Source organism: Balaenoptera acutorostrata, chromosome 15, assembly GCF_949987535.1.
Source record: "Balaenoptera acutorostrata chromosome 15, mBalAcu1.1, whole genome shotgun sequence".
Classification (NCBI taxonomy): domain Eukaryota; kingdom Metazoa; phylum Chordata; class Mammalia; order Artiodactyla; family Balaenopteridae; genus Balaenoptera; species Balaenoptera acutorostrata.
In genome coordinates, this window is record NC_080078.1 from 76,731,668 (window position 1) to 76,747,051 (window position 15,384).

Consider the following 15,384-nt stretch of genomic DNA (forward strand, 5'->3'; position numbering starts at 1 on the left):
ACTACTGAGCCCATGCGCTGCAGCTACTGAAGCCCGTGCGCCTAGAGCCCATGCTGGGCAACAAGAGAAGCCACTGCAATGAGAAGCCCATGCACCGCAACGAAGAGCAGCCCCCGCTCGCCTCAACTAGAGAAAGCCCGTGCAGCAATGAAGACCCAACGCAGCCAAAAAAACAAAACAAAAAACCAAAAAACTACCACATGATCCAGCAATTCCACTTCTGGGTATTTATCCCAAGGAAATCAAATCACTCGAAAAGCTATCTGCACTGACCCCCCCCCCCCCGTCATGTTCACTGAAGCATTACTGACAGTAGCCATGATATGGAAACAATCTAAGGGTCCACTGATGGATGAATGGGTAAAGAAAATGTGGTATATGTCTATAATGGATTATTCAGCCATACAAAAGAAGGAACTCTTGCCATTTGCGACAACATGAATGGACCTCAAGGGCATTACACTAAGTGAAATAAATCAGAGAAAGACAAATACTGCATGATCTAAATCTAAAAACAAAAAACAAACCCATAACTGAACTCATAGCTACAGAGAACACATTGGTGGTTGCCAAAGGCGGGGGGTGGGGGATGAGCGAAATGGGTGAAGGTGGTCAAAGATATAAACTTCCAGATATAAAATAAATAAGTCTTGGGGATATAATGTACAGCATGGTGACTACAGTTAACTATACTGTACTGTATATTTGAAAGCTGCTAAGAGAGTAGATCTTAAAAGTTCTCATCCCAAGGAAAAACTGCAACTATGTGTGGCAATGGATGTTTACACTTACTGGGTAACCATTTTGCAATGTGTACATGTATCAAATCATTACGTTGTAATCATTATGTTGTATATCTAAAATGAATAAAATGTTACATATCAATTATATCTCAATTAAAAAAAGCTAAAAGGTATCTACAAATATAAGCAATAATAACTATGACAGCGATAACATCTGCCTTTTGAGGCAATTTCCAGGTACCCACACACCGTTCTAGTGTTTCACAGTAACTCTAGGAGGAGTCTACTGGGATTGCCCCCATTTTACAGAAGAGGGATCTCAGGCTCAGAAAGGTCAAGTGACTTGCCCAGCTCCACCCAGCTTCTGAGTGGCCAAACTGGGATCTGAACCAGGAAGTCTGGTTCTGGACTCTACGTCCTTAACCATTATGACACTTGGATTCTCAGGGAGTTATGTTCAATCCTCTGTACCATCTTCATCTCCTGCCCAGGTGGAAACCACTGATACCCAGATTAACCCAAGAACTCATCACCCCATTCACTGGAGAGGCTGGTCCACGCCAACCACATGGGTGTATTTCACTAGCTGGACTGGGACATTTTAGGAACATGTCAACAGGAGGGTGAGGGGCAGAAAGAGGGGCTTGGGGACAACTCTGAGGCAGAAACTGTGGGTGCCTCCCCTTCCAGTCATTCCCTGGTCTACAGGACCCCAGTTTTTTTCAGGGGGTGGATTTTCCCCCACCCTGGCAACAAACCAGCATTAGTCTAAGCCAGTGGTTCTCAAGGGGGTGAAATCATTCCCCAAAGAGGTGTTTCTCTGGAATTTGTGAGGTTTTGGTTGTCACATGACTGGGGGATACTTCTGGTGTCTAGTGGGGTTGCAGGGATGGTGGATAACGCAATGCTCCACGCAGTGAAGAATCGCCCCATTTCCAGCATGACTTTTGGACATCCCACCAGACATTCATGTAGGTGAAAAAGCTTTTACATTGCCTGACCTTAGACATGAACTCCACTTCACATATAAACACCAAAGATGTATTTGTGTGGTTCTACCCTACGCTGAATTTTCCAGGAATGCAACCACTAAGTAAACTGAGGGAAGACTGTAGTTTGTTCCATTAGGAAATTTTGGTAAATTGTTCTATTTTGGAAAATTATATTACTTATGGCCATAGCACTTGTGGTCTTCAAGTTGCCAAAACCAAACATCTGTATCCCACTGCATTTGTAGCTGTCAGATTTATGTGACTCTACACTAGTGTGAGCATCTGACTGCTTCATTACACCTTCTAATGTAGTTGTGTCTAAGTGTTCATAGGCTGCAATATATATGTTTAATTATAAATCACCTTCCTTTTTAGCTTTTCTTTAAATTACAGTCAGGGTACTTTATTGATTAAAATATATGTGTAGACAGATTATATTATCTATGAATTTACTTCACGTAAACTTGGCAAAATATGTTTGTTATAAGAAGAGGGTGTTTGACCTGCTAATTTGGGGAACCACTAAGCTACACCGAACATAAAAACCCTATTTCCCTTTGTCAGTGTTTGGATTAGAGGCTAGTACAAAACCCAACCCCAGGCCAATGAAGCTAAAGCTAAGTCTGCTGGCGTGGGGGTGTTCTTGGAAGGATTTTGCTCTCTAATTAAAAGACAGATGGCAAGGAATCCTGCTCTTTATTCCCATTTTGTAGGGGGATGTGATGTCTGGAGCTGTGGCAGCCATCTTGAGATCATGAAGCAACAAAGACCATGAAGCTGAGGACAGAGGAACAGGCTAGGAACATCCTGGGTCCTTGACGACATTATTTTTTACCAACAAATTGACCCTTGGGTTTCCCTGCTTTGGATTCTCATTATGTGAGAATTAAGTGTTGCTACTGCATAAGCTACTCTCAGCCAGGAATTCTATTACTTGCAGTGAACACATCTTGATTCACACTCAAATGATTGGGATTCCAAACCACTAAGACTCTAGTAGGCTTTCCTCCTCTCTGAAATATCAAGGTAAGTAGCCTGCAATCAGAGGTCTGTGGACAGTGCCTGTCTCTAGAACAGGCCAGAAATGCTGCTTTTGGATGATCTGATTTTCACTAGAGCATGAACATCTCCTGGACTTTTGTGGCTAAAAACACTCCCTTTTTCTGGCTGCTGAGGTGGGTCAAGTCACCCGCTGGGACCCTGGTCTCCAGCCAATAAGAAAAGCTGTTGGCAGCATTCTTCTCCTAACACATCTGGCTTCCACCTGGCCAAACACATCTCGGGTACTGTTCATGGTCCCCGGGGATGGCCCTGTCCATCAACTCACACACACACAAGCCCTGCTCATAACGACTCTGAGTTTGGGATAGAACTTATCCAAGTTTCAAGCAAGGCCCAGGTATATAAAGCAGTGGATACAGGCCTTTCGTAAGATGAAGCTACATGCCAGAGGCCAGGGCCACTGGGCAGCATGTGTTTTGGAATCATATTAAGAGACTGTGGAAAATTCAAAACAGTAGCGGATGCTGGTTAGAGAAAATTCCACGAAGTCTGGGTCTGGGCTGGAGGAGAAGCTCTGAAGACCATGCGACCAGCTGCTCTACGAAGGAGGCACTGTGCTGCCTGTAAGGCCCAGGATCCCATATGAACTTAAGCAGTTTCCCGAGGGCATCTGTTGCAGAGTAATGACTATTTAGCTCTGTCTGCTAATCACTGAGCAATGAGTAGATGGACAAGGTGGGGTGAAGGGGCTCAGCCTGAGCCTTTGGGAATTTCTCAGGAGCATCATAAAGAGGTGAGCATGCGGGATGTGCTAAAAATATTCATCCAATTGATGCATGACAGGCACTGGAGCGGGGGAGGAGGGAGGAAAGCCCACCAGGGAACAAAATACATTCTCCCTAGATGATCGTGTCCAGTCCCAGGGCTTAAAATAACATGGAGGTACTGATGACTCTCAAATTTCACTTGCCAGTACCAACCAGCTCCAGACTTGTGTATCAGCACCCAGTGAGCTTTCCGCCACCCAGGTCGAGTGTCATCTCAAACCCAACATTTCCACAACTACATCCTGGATCATCCTGCCTCCTCCAAACCTTCTCTCCTCGTCTCCCCTATTTAGGAATCACCATACACCAAGCTGCCCAGTCATCTTTGATCCTCGGCCCTAGAGGTATTTGGGGCTGAGTCATTCTTTGCTGTGGGGCGTGTCCTGCACATTGTAGGGTGTTTAACAGCATCCCTGGCTTCCGCCCACTAGATACCAGTAGCATTTCCTCCCTAGTTGTGACAACCAAAAACATCTCCAGACCTTGCTAAACGTCTCCTGGGGGGCAAAGTTGTCCTTGGTTGAACACTACAGCTCTTCCCTCATTTTGAGTATCCAATCCACCAGAAAGTTCCACTGGCTTTGCCCCCCAAATATATCTCCAATCCACCCATTTCACTCCATCTCCATTACTACCACCAAAATCCTGGCCAATATCAGCTCACCATCCTCATGTCTCTGCTTCCACCTGCAAAGCATCCCTCTCATGGTAGCCACCGAGATCTTTTTAAAACACCAATCCTGTCATTCCCTGATTTAAAACTCTGCAGTGGTTTTCCATTTCATTTGAAATAAAATCTAAATTTCTCACCCTGGCCCCCATTTCTCACCACTGACCTCATCCCTCCCCCTTCCCCCACTGCCCCCGCTTACTCACTACCCTTCACCCCACTGGACTTCTATTTGTGTTTTAAACAGGTGTCTTGAACAGGCCACTCCTCTCCACCTCCAGGCCTTTGCACTGGCTGTTCCTTCTACCTGGAATGCTCTTCCTCTAGATCTTCCCCAGGTTGGCTCATCTCAAAAGTTAGGTCAAAACTCACATCCTCAGAGAGGCCTCCCTTGACCACCTGCCAAAAGTTGCCCTCCCCCACTCCCCATCATTTCCCATCACATCACTATCTTGTTTCCACCATAGAGCCTGTCACTTTCTGAAAGAGCCTCGGACTTGTTTGCTTGTGTATTATCTGCTTTCTCACCCTCTGGAATGTAATCCATGAGAGCAAGGTTCTCTCTTGTTCATCCTAACGCCTAACACAGTGCTTGGCACACAATAGCTGCTCAATAAACACGTGTGCACTGACAAATAAGAGGAATGACCTCTTAATCTGTACTGCAGTTTCCAGAACACCTTTATATGCCCGATCTCACTTAGAGCATTTCCTCTGCCTTCCGGCTACCCCTGCATCAGACAGGAGTACAAGATATGCACACTCGAGGGCCCTCTTTCCACCTCTTTGCTGATGCGGAACACACACACACGCACACACACACACACACACAGGGCACTCTGGTTCCCCTCCACCAGCCAGGGCCCTCCCTGGGAGTTTGATTCAGCAGGGTCTGGAATTTGAGCTTTTTAACAAATACCTCCGGACGACTCTCGTGGTGGAAGGTTGGGCAAACACTGCCCCACGAGAAATCACAGAATCGTAGAAGTCCCTCACTGACTGTTTCAAGGACCTGTAGGGACCTGGGCCACTCTCCGCTGGAATGGGTTGAATGCCTTGAGCCGTCATGAGCCTTACTTCAAACTGTTGGAGCCTAGAAGACACTAGGGTCTGCAGCCCATCCAGGAGGAAGAGTTTCAGAAGAAGAGACCTTCAGCCCCTTACCCCTTAAGAATAAAGGTGTAGAGTCTCTCGCGGGAAATGAGACAGGCTGGGACCTGGGACCCTCTGCTGCAGTGCCGCAGTTCTCGCACCTGCTCAAACGTCTCCTCGAGCGACAAAATACAAAGAAACTATAAGGGATTAAAAATAACTGTGTGCATGCACAGTTGGGGCAAATTCTGGACAACAAGATACAAAGAGACCAAAGAGACCAACCGCCACTTCTAAAGAGCCCGGAGCAAAAGCAGGGTACTGCGCATGCCCCCTGCACACAGCACCACCAAGGGGGTGGGCAGACCACCCAAGCCACACCTCCAGCCCGACCCCTGGACACACCCCTACCCTCACCCCATATAAGGAATCAGCTCACACCACCCTGAGGGAGCGAGCTAGCAAGGGAACCCGTTACTTGTTCTTGCTACCCCCTGCAGCAGCAGGGGCCCCAATAAAGCCTCACCTGCAAAAAAAAAAAAAAAAAAAAGGAATCACAGAATTCAGGCCAGGTAGCACCTGTCAGACACTAAGGCAGAAAAGTCCAGCCTCCAATGCCTGTTAACCTCAGTGGAGGGGCAGGGAGCTGCCCACTCAGCAGCTGTTTCTGTGGTACCCCCTCGACCAAACTGGAAGCAGGTTCATCTGGCCATCATGTCTCACATTCATGTCCCCCCCTCATCATAGGCATTGGCGGTCTGCCTCCGCAGCAGCCAGACTCCCTTTCCCTGGTGTCCTCCGGGGCTCTGGGGTCTTAGTTGGTCTTCCCCCAGCTCCAGGGTGGGGCCTGGGAGCCTGGCCTAAGCCCCTGGTCATTGACTCATTTCCATGGCCAGTGACTGATGTGGAGTGAGCACGTGACATAAAACAGTCTAATCGGAGGGACACTTGGGGCTTGGGTGGGCATTACCAGAAAAGGGGCTTGTTCTTTTCTGGCGGGCTCGAACCAGAGAGGATGAGAGGACAGCTCTTGAGCTCAACTCCTTAATCATGAGAACAGCCGATGTTTCCCCAGGGCTTGCCTGTGTCAGACACCATGATAAGCACTTGACATTGATGATCTCATTTTTGCCTTTCCTACCAGCCAGGAGAGAGGCGCTATGATCATCGTCATTTGCTGGATGAGAACACTGAGGCGTAGAAAGGTTAAGTCATGTGCCGTGGATCACATAACTGGGCAGGTAGCCACGCAGCGGGGCTCTCCCGACCACGGTGCTAGAGCCTGCCGCCTCTCAGAGCTGGAGAGAGAAACCAGCCCCGTGGAAGAAAGAGCAGAGATGGAGAGGAACAGATTCTCAGGCCAAAATCTGAGCCCTGACTCAGCTGCGCCTGAAGCTGTTACCTTAGCATTTTTTGGTCATGAAAGCCAGTAAGTCCCTTTCTCTTCTTAAATTGATTTGAGATTTTTTTCCCCCTACTTTCTGTTGCTTACAGCAGAAAAGATCCCGGTTACTTCCCAGTCCTTCTAGGAAAGTACCCCTAACTGATAATCCACTTGCGACTTGCACACAGCAGCTGCCCAGTAAACACCAGCAGATGCGGGTGAGGACGGCTCTCGCTTCCCACCCGTTAACCCGCTGGGTCTGTAACCCTGACACCCACCTGCAGCCAGCCCAACGCCACTTCCCCTTTCCTCTCCGAGTGAGGCCTGGTTCCCTAGCAACCACCCCAGTTAGGCAAACACGCCATTTATCAGGATGCCAATTAATTATAATGATCTTAATGATCTTCCAATTAGGCAGCGCCTTGCATCTGGATCAGGGGCACTGCAGATTCCCCGCCAGGGCCCATCACAAGGAGGTGCATGGAAGGTAGGCCAGGGTGAGGCCTCCCTCACCTGGAGGTCAGCACTGAGAGGAGGCCCTACCTTCCACACCCACTGGTCACAAAGGGCCCAGGCCTGAAACAAAGGGCCCTGGACCCCCCCTCCCCCCCCCCCCCCCCCCCGCCCCCTCCAGGGACAGGCCAATGCGACTCCATCACCAACCACAAGAGGGCCACACCTCTTGGAGAATTTTCACCCTCTTGCCATTGTGCCTTCACTGGGCACAAACCCTCCCCTCAGATCTCATGGCTTTTGGCTGTCAGTCCGCGTGATATATCCCTTTGCATCCTGACTCAGGGAGAGTGTGTGTGTACTTGCAGGGAGAAGGGAACGTGGCCAGGCAATCACGTATTTTCCTCAAGGCATCCCTCACCCCTGAAACCAAAATACAAACCCCAGCCTCCCCCATACACTGGAGGTTTTTGGAGAGAAGCGGGATTACTGAGGGGCTTCTGCCTTTCAAAGTTTGATCGTCTAATTGTGGGGTTTTTTTTCCCCCACTGCACATGTTTCTTCTACACTTGGAATAAATGCCGAGGGAAGAGAGTACAGTGGGTCAGAGTGGACCCCGGAGGCCCAGGGTCTCACCAATCCCAGCTCTACCACTGACCAGCTGTTGGAAAGTCACGATCCTCTCAGTGCCTTAGTTTCCTCCTCTTTAACACGATGACAATCACAGGACCTACCTCCCAGGGGTTTTGAGTGAATGAAATGAGTTATTATGCCTAAGGATTTAGAACAGTGCTTGGCCCATGAAACACTACATAAGTGTTAACTATCATATCAAGTCTAGACTAAACCCTTTCTTTTAAATACAAAATGGTCAGAAATGATGATATTCTTCTGCAGGACAAGGCTTTCAGTCTCTTTCTGAGGGAAGGAAGTCTAAGAACAGATTGGATGGAGTTGGGCCAGATTCCCTGTCTGGCTAACTCAGGAGACCAGAAGCTGCCCCCTTGAGGCAGGTCCAAACAGATAAAGTGAACATATCCAGGGAAAGGAAGAGAGAAATATTATTCCCAAATCCAAAGGATCTTCAAGTGTGAGGGTGTGCGACCGCACACCAGCTAGGTCCTAGGGATGGCGGCTAAAGGGAGTTGTTGGGCAGGGGACACACACATGTATATACACCACACACAGTCTCACACACAGCGGCATGGTCCTCCTCCAGGCGGAGGCTTTTTACAATTAACTCATCACTCAACCCTCAAGCTTGAAAACTTAACATGTTATTAAGGTTTCAGACAAAGTCATAAATTCAAATAAAAAAACCCAATAAATATACACAAAGCCCAAAGCCCAAACCCACACTGACTCTCAGCCATGGCAGCCATGCCGACATCATGCATTTATGTGCATAAACTTGGCCCAAGGAAGATCCTTCATGAGCAAACGTCCAACTGCCATCAGCCAAGCCTGCCACTATCTCCCCTCGAGCTGCTTATGAGGACACTAAATTACACACCTAGACAGGCTGTTGTGATGAGTTCTCTCCTCCACACGTGGGACAAGCACAGCTGGGAGAACCTCTCTCACCAGGTGAGTGGTCTTCAGTCTGTCCTCCCCACCCCCTTTCTATATGGAATGAATGCCTTTAATTTAATTAAAACCCTCCAGTGGCTCCGCCATGGGTAGTGGAGATGCAGCAATAGCAAAGCTCCTTCACTATTAACTACAAGATGAGAGTAACTGTTCCTGCTCCGGGGAGAGACACTGGGTGTCCTCCAGGGAAAGCCCATCCTCCCTGCTTCTCTGGCCCCCAGAGAACCCGCTCAAGAGCAGCCTCCCTTCTTTCTCTGCCCCAAAGGAAGGGAGAGCGGCACTGTGGGAAAGAGGCAGGGGACAGATGGAGGGGCACGCGGGAGGGTGTCCCGACATGCACAGATGTGCAAATACCCAGATTCAAATGTAAGCTAAATGTAATGACTTGGTTAATTAAATATTGACTTTTAACTCAAAAAGTGATTAAAACAAGCTGCAGGAAAGGCTGTCCAGAGAGGAGAGGGAGCAGGGAATGATTCAGAACTTTCAGGAAGGGCGAAGAGGAGAAGGAAAAAGGGGTCTGTCAAAATGAATGTCTGCGCTTGTCCTACTGTGTGCAGAGGCCATAGTCTTCAGTCTCTACACGGGGAGTTGCGGACAGAGGTCATTGGGCAAAACTAGGATTTGCGGGTGTCGCCTTACTGTTTCCCACCCTTAGACCGCATCTCTTTCCCTAGCTGCCCTCAAAGTGAACTGAAAGCTGGTGGTGCTCAGAACTCGAGTCTGTTCATCGCTTTTCTCTGGATCATAACGCGGTGCCGGGCACCAGGAGGTGCTCCATAAAGGCTTGCAGAACGAATGAACGAACTACTATAAAGAATACTAAAAAAAAAAAAAAAAAAAAAAAGTACACTCCTAGAAATCGCTGCAGCTTCACTACCACACTTCCGAAATCCTCGGGCGGCTGGACGCGAGCATCTCTCTACAAGGAGATGAGAACTGGTTCTGACCCAGCCTGGGAGGAAATTTGTCTTTATAATCCCATTTGCTTTCAGTATGTGCGAGTTCCCTATCACTCTGAAGATCCGGTCCACTGCTTTCCCGTGTCCTGCCCGGACAAGCCCCACGTGGTCTGGCTTCTAGCCGGTCCGTTGGGTCTAAACTCAAAGGGGTCAAGGAGGCCGTCCCCCTGCGGCCGGCGAGTCCAGGAGCGCTGCCCCTGAGGTCTCCAAGGCTCCGCGAGGCGCGTCGGCGGGTCAGGGGCGCGGTGGAAAGTCCTCGCCCGCTCGCCCAACCCGCCAGAGGGGTCAAACGGGTCATCCTCCCGCGGCCCGCCGGCGCCGAAGCCACCCTGCAGCCCGCGCTCTGCGCTGGGGCCGGAGCCGGGCGGTGGGGACTGGCCCCAAGCTCACCTGGGAAGCGCTCGCGGCCGCGCGCACCCCGGGGCCGACTCCGGCCGCGGGGAGCCCCCGCCCCGCCCACCTGGCCCCCGCGCCCCACTCACCAGCGCGCACGGCCCCGGCGGCCTCACCGCGCGCGGGGCGCCGCCGCCTCTACCGCAGCCCGGCCGGGCCGCGGGGCGCAGGGGAGTCCGCGCCGCCGCTGCTGCTGCTGCTGCTGCTGCTGCTGCCGCCGCCACCGCCGCCGCTGCTGCATCCCCAGCGAGTGCTGCTGCCGCTGCCGCTCCTCCTCCCCTCCCTCCGCCTCCTCCCGCCTCTCCGCCCTCTGGCTCCGCCGCCGCCGCCCCCCGGCCCCCGCCCCGGCGCGCCGCCTTCGCCAAAGTCCGGGTCCGGGCCCTGCCCGGGCCGCTCTCGCATCGCCCCAGCCTGGCCGGCCGCGCCGCCCGAGCCAGCCCCTTCGCACCGTGCGGCCCGGCCCCCCGACTGCCTGCCTGCAGCCCAGCTCCGCGCGGGGGAGGCGAGCGCGCGCCGGGGAGGGGAGCGGCGGGCCGGCAGCAGCGGGGGCCCCCGCCGCGGCGCCCTCCCGGTGCCCCAGCGCGCGCGAGCTCTTTACCTTTGGCTGGAAGGACGGGCGGCCCGGACGGCCCGGCCCTGCTGTCCCCGGCGTCCGGCCCCGGCCCCGAAGTCTGGCCCCGGACGGCGCAACGACAGAGAGCGGGGGTCCGAGCAGCCCTCTGCCTCCTGATGCCTCGGGGCCCCGCTGGCCGCGCTCCCGGCGCCGAGCGCGCACCCTCGCCGGGCCACAGACGCACACTCACCCGACACACACTCGCTCCAGCTCGCCCTCGGCGGAGAGTTGAAACAGCTGTGGGATTCGCCCAGGAGCTGGAAATGAGGGAGGGACGCGGGCCGGAGCCGTGCGTGCGAAGGGGTGTGTGTGTGTTGACACACACACACACGAGGGGGGCATCTCCAATAACTCAAATATTGCAATAAAGTCAGGAGGGCCATCGATCAGGTCCACTTGGCTGGAAGCGAAGAGAAAGAATCCTTGCCTCTTTTCCGCTTTCTTTTTCTCCTCCCTCTGAGCTGGAAGGAGCCAAGCGTTCCTTGGGACGTGCGACAGTCCCGGCCGGGCACTCCCCTCGTAATGACACGTTAATAAATGTTTTCTTTTATCTGCTTTCACAAGGGCTCGCCCCGGCCTGCAAACACCCGACAGTCTGCGCTGAAAGCCCCGCGCTCGCCTCGAACCACACACGTTAGCTTTTGGAGACGCCGGCTCGAGCCGTGACCCGCGGCTGGATCGCAGGGTGAACTGCCCACGCGCCCAGGAATCTCCCCGAGACATTAACTTGAGCTCACGTGAAAATAGCTGCAGTTGTCCAGAAATGGTCCGGGAATAGGAAAGAAAGGAGGAGAAAGTGGCTTCCTCCGAAAGGGGAGGAATTCGACTCAAGGTGGTGCTGTCTACCGCGCTTTCCATTGTCCCCAGCGTCGCAGAAGAGGCCAGAGGGGGACCGGGCTGACAGGGATGGGCAATGAGCCGGTAGAGAACCGACTAGTAGCTGCAGAAAGCCCAGCTGAGCTGCTAAGGGAAAAAAGACTCAGCTGTAGATAGGTATACTTGCAGGCAGTAGTAACTGAGGTAAACCTGGTAACACTCTTACGAGGTATTATTATACCAATATTACACAATTGTAAGTAGTGGACCCAGGATTTGAACCCAACACATTTGGCTTCAGAGTTTTGTTGTTTTAAATCCCAGGCCATTGTTACTTTCCAACACAGCATCTCCTTTCTCTGCCGCAGTCGTCTTTCATGCTAGCTGGGGTTGTCATATTTAGTAAATAAAATACAGAAGGTCCATGAGGATATACTTATACTAAAAAATTCTTCATTGTTTATCGGAAATTCAAATTGAGTGTCCTGACTCCTTTGGGGGCTCTAGGCTCTCCCCGCCATAATCTCCCTTAGCTACGCCAGATCAATTTACAGTCTAAGTAAATCAGAAAAACCTGGAACTTGCTTTTCCAAATCAGATTCTGGTGCCCACCTTTTGGGACCACTGAGGTTGCTGATCCTCTGCCCTCTTTTTGCCTTGAATCAAAATGTGAGGCTTACCTCTTCACCATCAGCAATGAAAAGTAGTGGGGACCCCTACCCTTTCGGCCTCATCTTTGCAGAAGGGTCACATTTGCTGCAGAGCCTCTATTACCGTGCTATCCGGGAGAAGTATAAAGCCGGCTAAGTATGTAATTTTTTTCCTTTTTTTTTTTTTTTTTTTGGCCACACCCTGTGGCATGTGGGATCTTAGTTCCCCAACCAGGGATGGAACCCACGCCTCCTGCATTGGAAGGCAGTCTGGACCACTGGACCACCGGGGAAGTCCTAGCTATGTATGTAATTTAACATTTTCTGGTAGCTGCCTTGGAAAAAAAAAAAGCAACAGGTGAAATTAACTTTAATAATAGTTTATTTAACCTAGTATATCCAAAATATTATCACTTCAACATATAATCAATATACAAATTATTAATGAGATATCTTACATTCTTTTTTCTTACTAAGTCTTTGGAATCCAGTATGGATTTTACACTTACAGCAGCTCTCAATTCAGACCAACCACATGGGGCTAGGGGACCCCATATTGGACAGTGTAGCTCTAGTAGGTTCTGTGGTCCACGGCCGAGTGTTTTCACCAGGTTACCTCATGTAATCCTCTTCATCTTTCAAGAAAAATGATGCTCAGAAAGGTAAAGGGTCTTAATCAAGGTCACAAAGTTGACAAATGGGATTTTGACCCACTTGAGGCTGTGCCTGGCTTTGGGACATGTTTTCCCTGTGGCAGCAATTTTCTAACTGGGACCTCAGAGCCCCATGGGGGTGTCTCAGGGGCCTGGGGTGGAGGAGGGAGGTGAGATCTGCCTTTTGCCTACTTGTTATGTTGGGTTCTGGAGAATATTGAGGAGGTAAAGGGGAATTCCACTGCAAACAAGTTCAAAAACACACTGCCTTCCTTCAGGCCTCACATTCATGAGGCCTGGTTGGGGATCCCTGGTTGGGGACCTAAGATCCCATATGCTGCAGGGTGCGGCCAAAACAAAAAAAAAAAAAGAAAGAAAAAGAAAACAAGTTACATACATAGCCAGCTTTATACTTCTCCCGGATAGCACGGTAATAGAGGCTCTGCAGCAAATGTGTCCCTTCCGCAAAGATGAGGCCAAAAGGTTGGGGGGGGGGTCCCACCATTTTTCGTCGGTGATGGTGAAGAGGTAAGCCTCACATCTTGATGAACGGCTCTCCCTTCCCTAAATGGGCTGTGCCTGCAGTTTTCTCCTCCATCCTTGTCTCCTTATCAGGGAACCCCAGTAGTGGAGGGGCAGCTCACAATCGCCTTTGTGGGGCTATAGGTGGGGCTGAGATGGTGTCATTTGATTATCTTTTTTGGATATTTATTCTTTCCGCTGTTGCTGTTCAAAGACCAAACATGGTGATGCCTGTGACTTGCCCCTTATCCTTTATTAGGAAGGAGATGGATCTTGTGTATGAGTGCCTCTTCATGTGTGTGTACACATGCCCGTGTATGTGTGCAGCCACGTACGTGTGTCCATTGTAGGCAGATGCTGTGGATTGGGCTTCAGGTCAGGACTTCACTCGCCACCTCAGACACTCAGAGGTCTGCAAAGTGCCCTCCGGCCACGTTCTATGTCCTATAATTCTCAGCAAACCCATGGTCCTCTCGGTCCGAGGCCTCGGCCTAAGTTTTCCATGTTCCCTCCAGGCAGGTGGGGACTCCTGGCCCCATTTGGGAGCTCAGGGTCTGCCTGGGAGACACGAGGGGCCTCAGAGGCTCAGATGCCCACCAGCCTGGGATGTCACTCAGCCATGACTGGGCGGGGACCTGGATGGGGCCTCAGTGTAAGTCTCAGGTCCTTCCACCTCCTGATTCTGCAGCCCCTGCTGGTCTCCAACCACACCATCTGGGACGGCCTTTCTCCTCCGTGTCCCTCCTCACTCTGGTGGCATCTCTCGCCGTGATCGTCCTGGTCCTGGTTGGATAATCGGGCTTTTCAGGCTTCTCATGCCACTCCCCACCTCCTTGTTGGTTTAACCTCAGGGGACCTTTCCCTTGACACCCACAAGTCCCCTTTCCTCCTCCCGTGTGTTCCCTTTGTGCAGAACGCCCGTCTGGTTCTATCAACCTGGCTCAGCCAGAATGCTCTTCTATTTCTGGGACTCCTATGCAACAATTAAAAAAAAAAAATCATTCCTGCCGTGTGTTTATCTCCATCAAGAGGCTGAAACTCAATCTGATTGTCCAAGCACTTCTGGCTGCATTTGGGTTGGAGTAGATGGGATTTTATGAGATTGTAAAAATCGAGTTTTAACTATCTCGAACAAATTTGCGTGTCAAGGAGAAACGTTGAGAGTAGAAACAGGACCGCAGAGGGGAGGCTTGGGAATGTGAGTGAGCCTCCGAAGTGGGGCACAGGTGGCTTCAATAATCCACAGAAGTTTGGCTGTAATTTGCTTCTACAAAGCCGAAGAGGCGGCAGAGTCACCCCCGGGGAGTTGGGATCCAACTTCTCAGCTCCTCAGTGGGGACAGTTTTGCATGGGTTTTCAAATACAAATCCCAGCATCATCCATAACATGGAGAATTTGCGGTTCATTCTGCTGAGTTTTCGCTTAGACCCAAGCTGTCTCGTCTGTAGAACTGCAATTGCATTAGAGAAACACTGTTTACATTTCTTGAGATACTGTGATAATGAAAAACAGCACCATCAACTCCCATTAAGTCAAAAGAACATTAATTGTATATTTCATGCTGCCTCCCTGGGCTGGCAGCTCACACAGACATGCTTTACTTCAGCAAAACAGGGCTCATCTTTGCAATGAGGTACCCATTTCCCTCCTTAATTACACGTAATTGTATAGTCTAATTTATTCTAACGCCCGACGCCTAAAAGTGCACATTCATGAATCAAGGGTTAGATTGGGAGGTAGGAGAATTATGAACGGGTATAATTGCAGTCTCCTGGGGGCTGCTTATGAGTGATCTCAAAGAGCAATGATGTTTATTCTGAATTCTTGCTAATGAAAGACAGGCTGCCTCCAGTTAAGAACACAGATAACAGTGATGATTTGTCTGGTTGCTTAACAATACACCAATAGTTCTCTTTTGGATAAGTGATCAAGAAAGATTAAATATGTGAATTTCATGTAAGTTGTGATGGGATGAAACAGACACACAAACAGTGTTAGTCCTAGTGTAATTGTGTATTAAAA

General features: G+C 50.5%; 1 protein-coding gene across 4 annotated transcripts in view; it reads right to left on the reverse strand.

Annotated features, from left to right (window-relative positions):
- The window catches only part of SULF2 (sulfatase 2), a 144,855-nt gene extending 133,566 nt beyond the window's left edge, over window positions 1-11,289 (reverse strand). For 2 of the 4 annotated variants that reach the window (XM_057528756.1, XM_057528753.1), the window contains exon 1: window positions 10,198-10,391. The gene's annotated coding sequence lies outside the window, so the exon portion shown is untranslated. The other 2 variants (XM_007185341.3, XM_057528754.1) reach the window with 2 other exon arrangements.
- Between the last annotated feature and the right edge of the window lie 4,095 nt (window positions 11,290-15,384).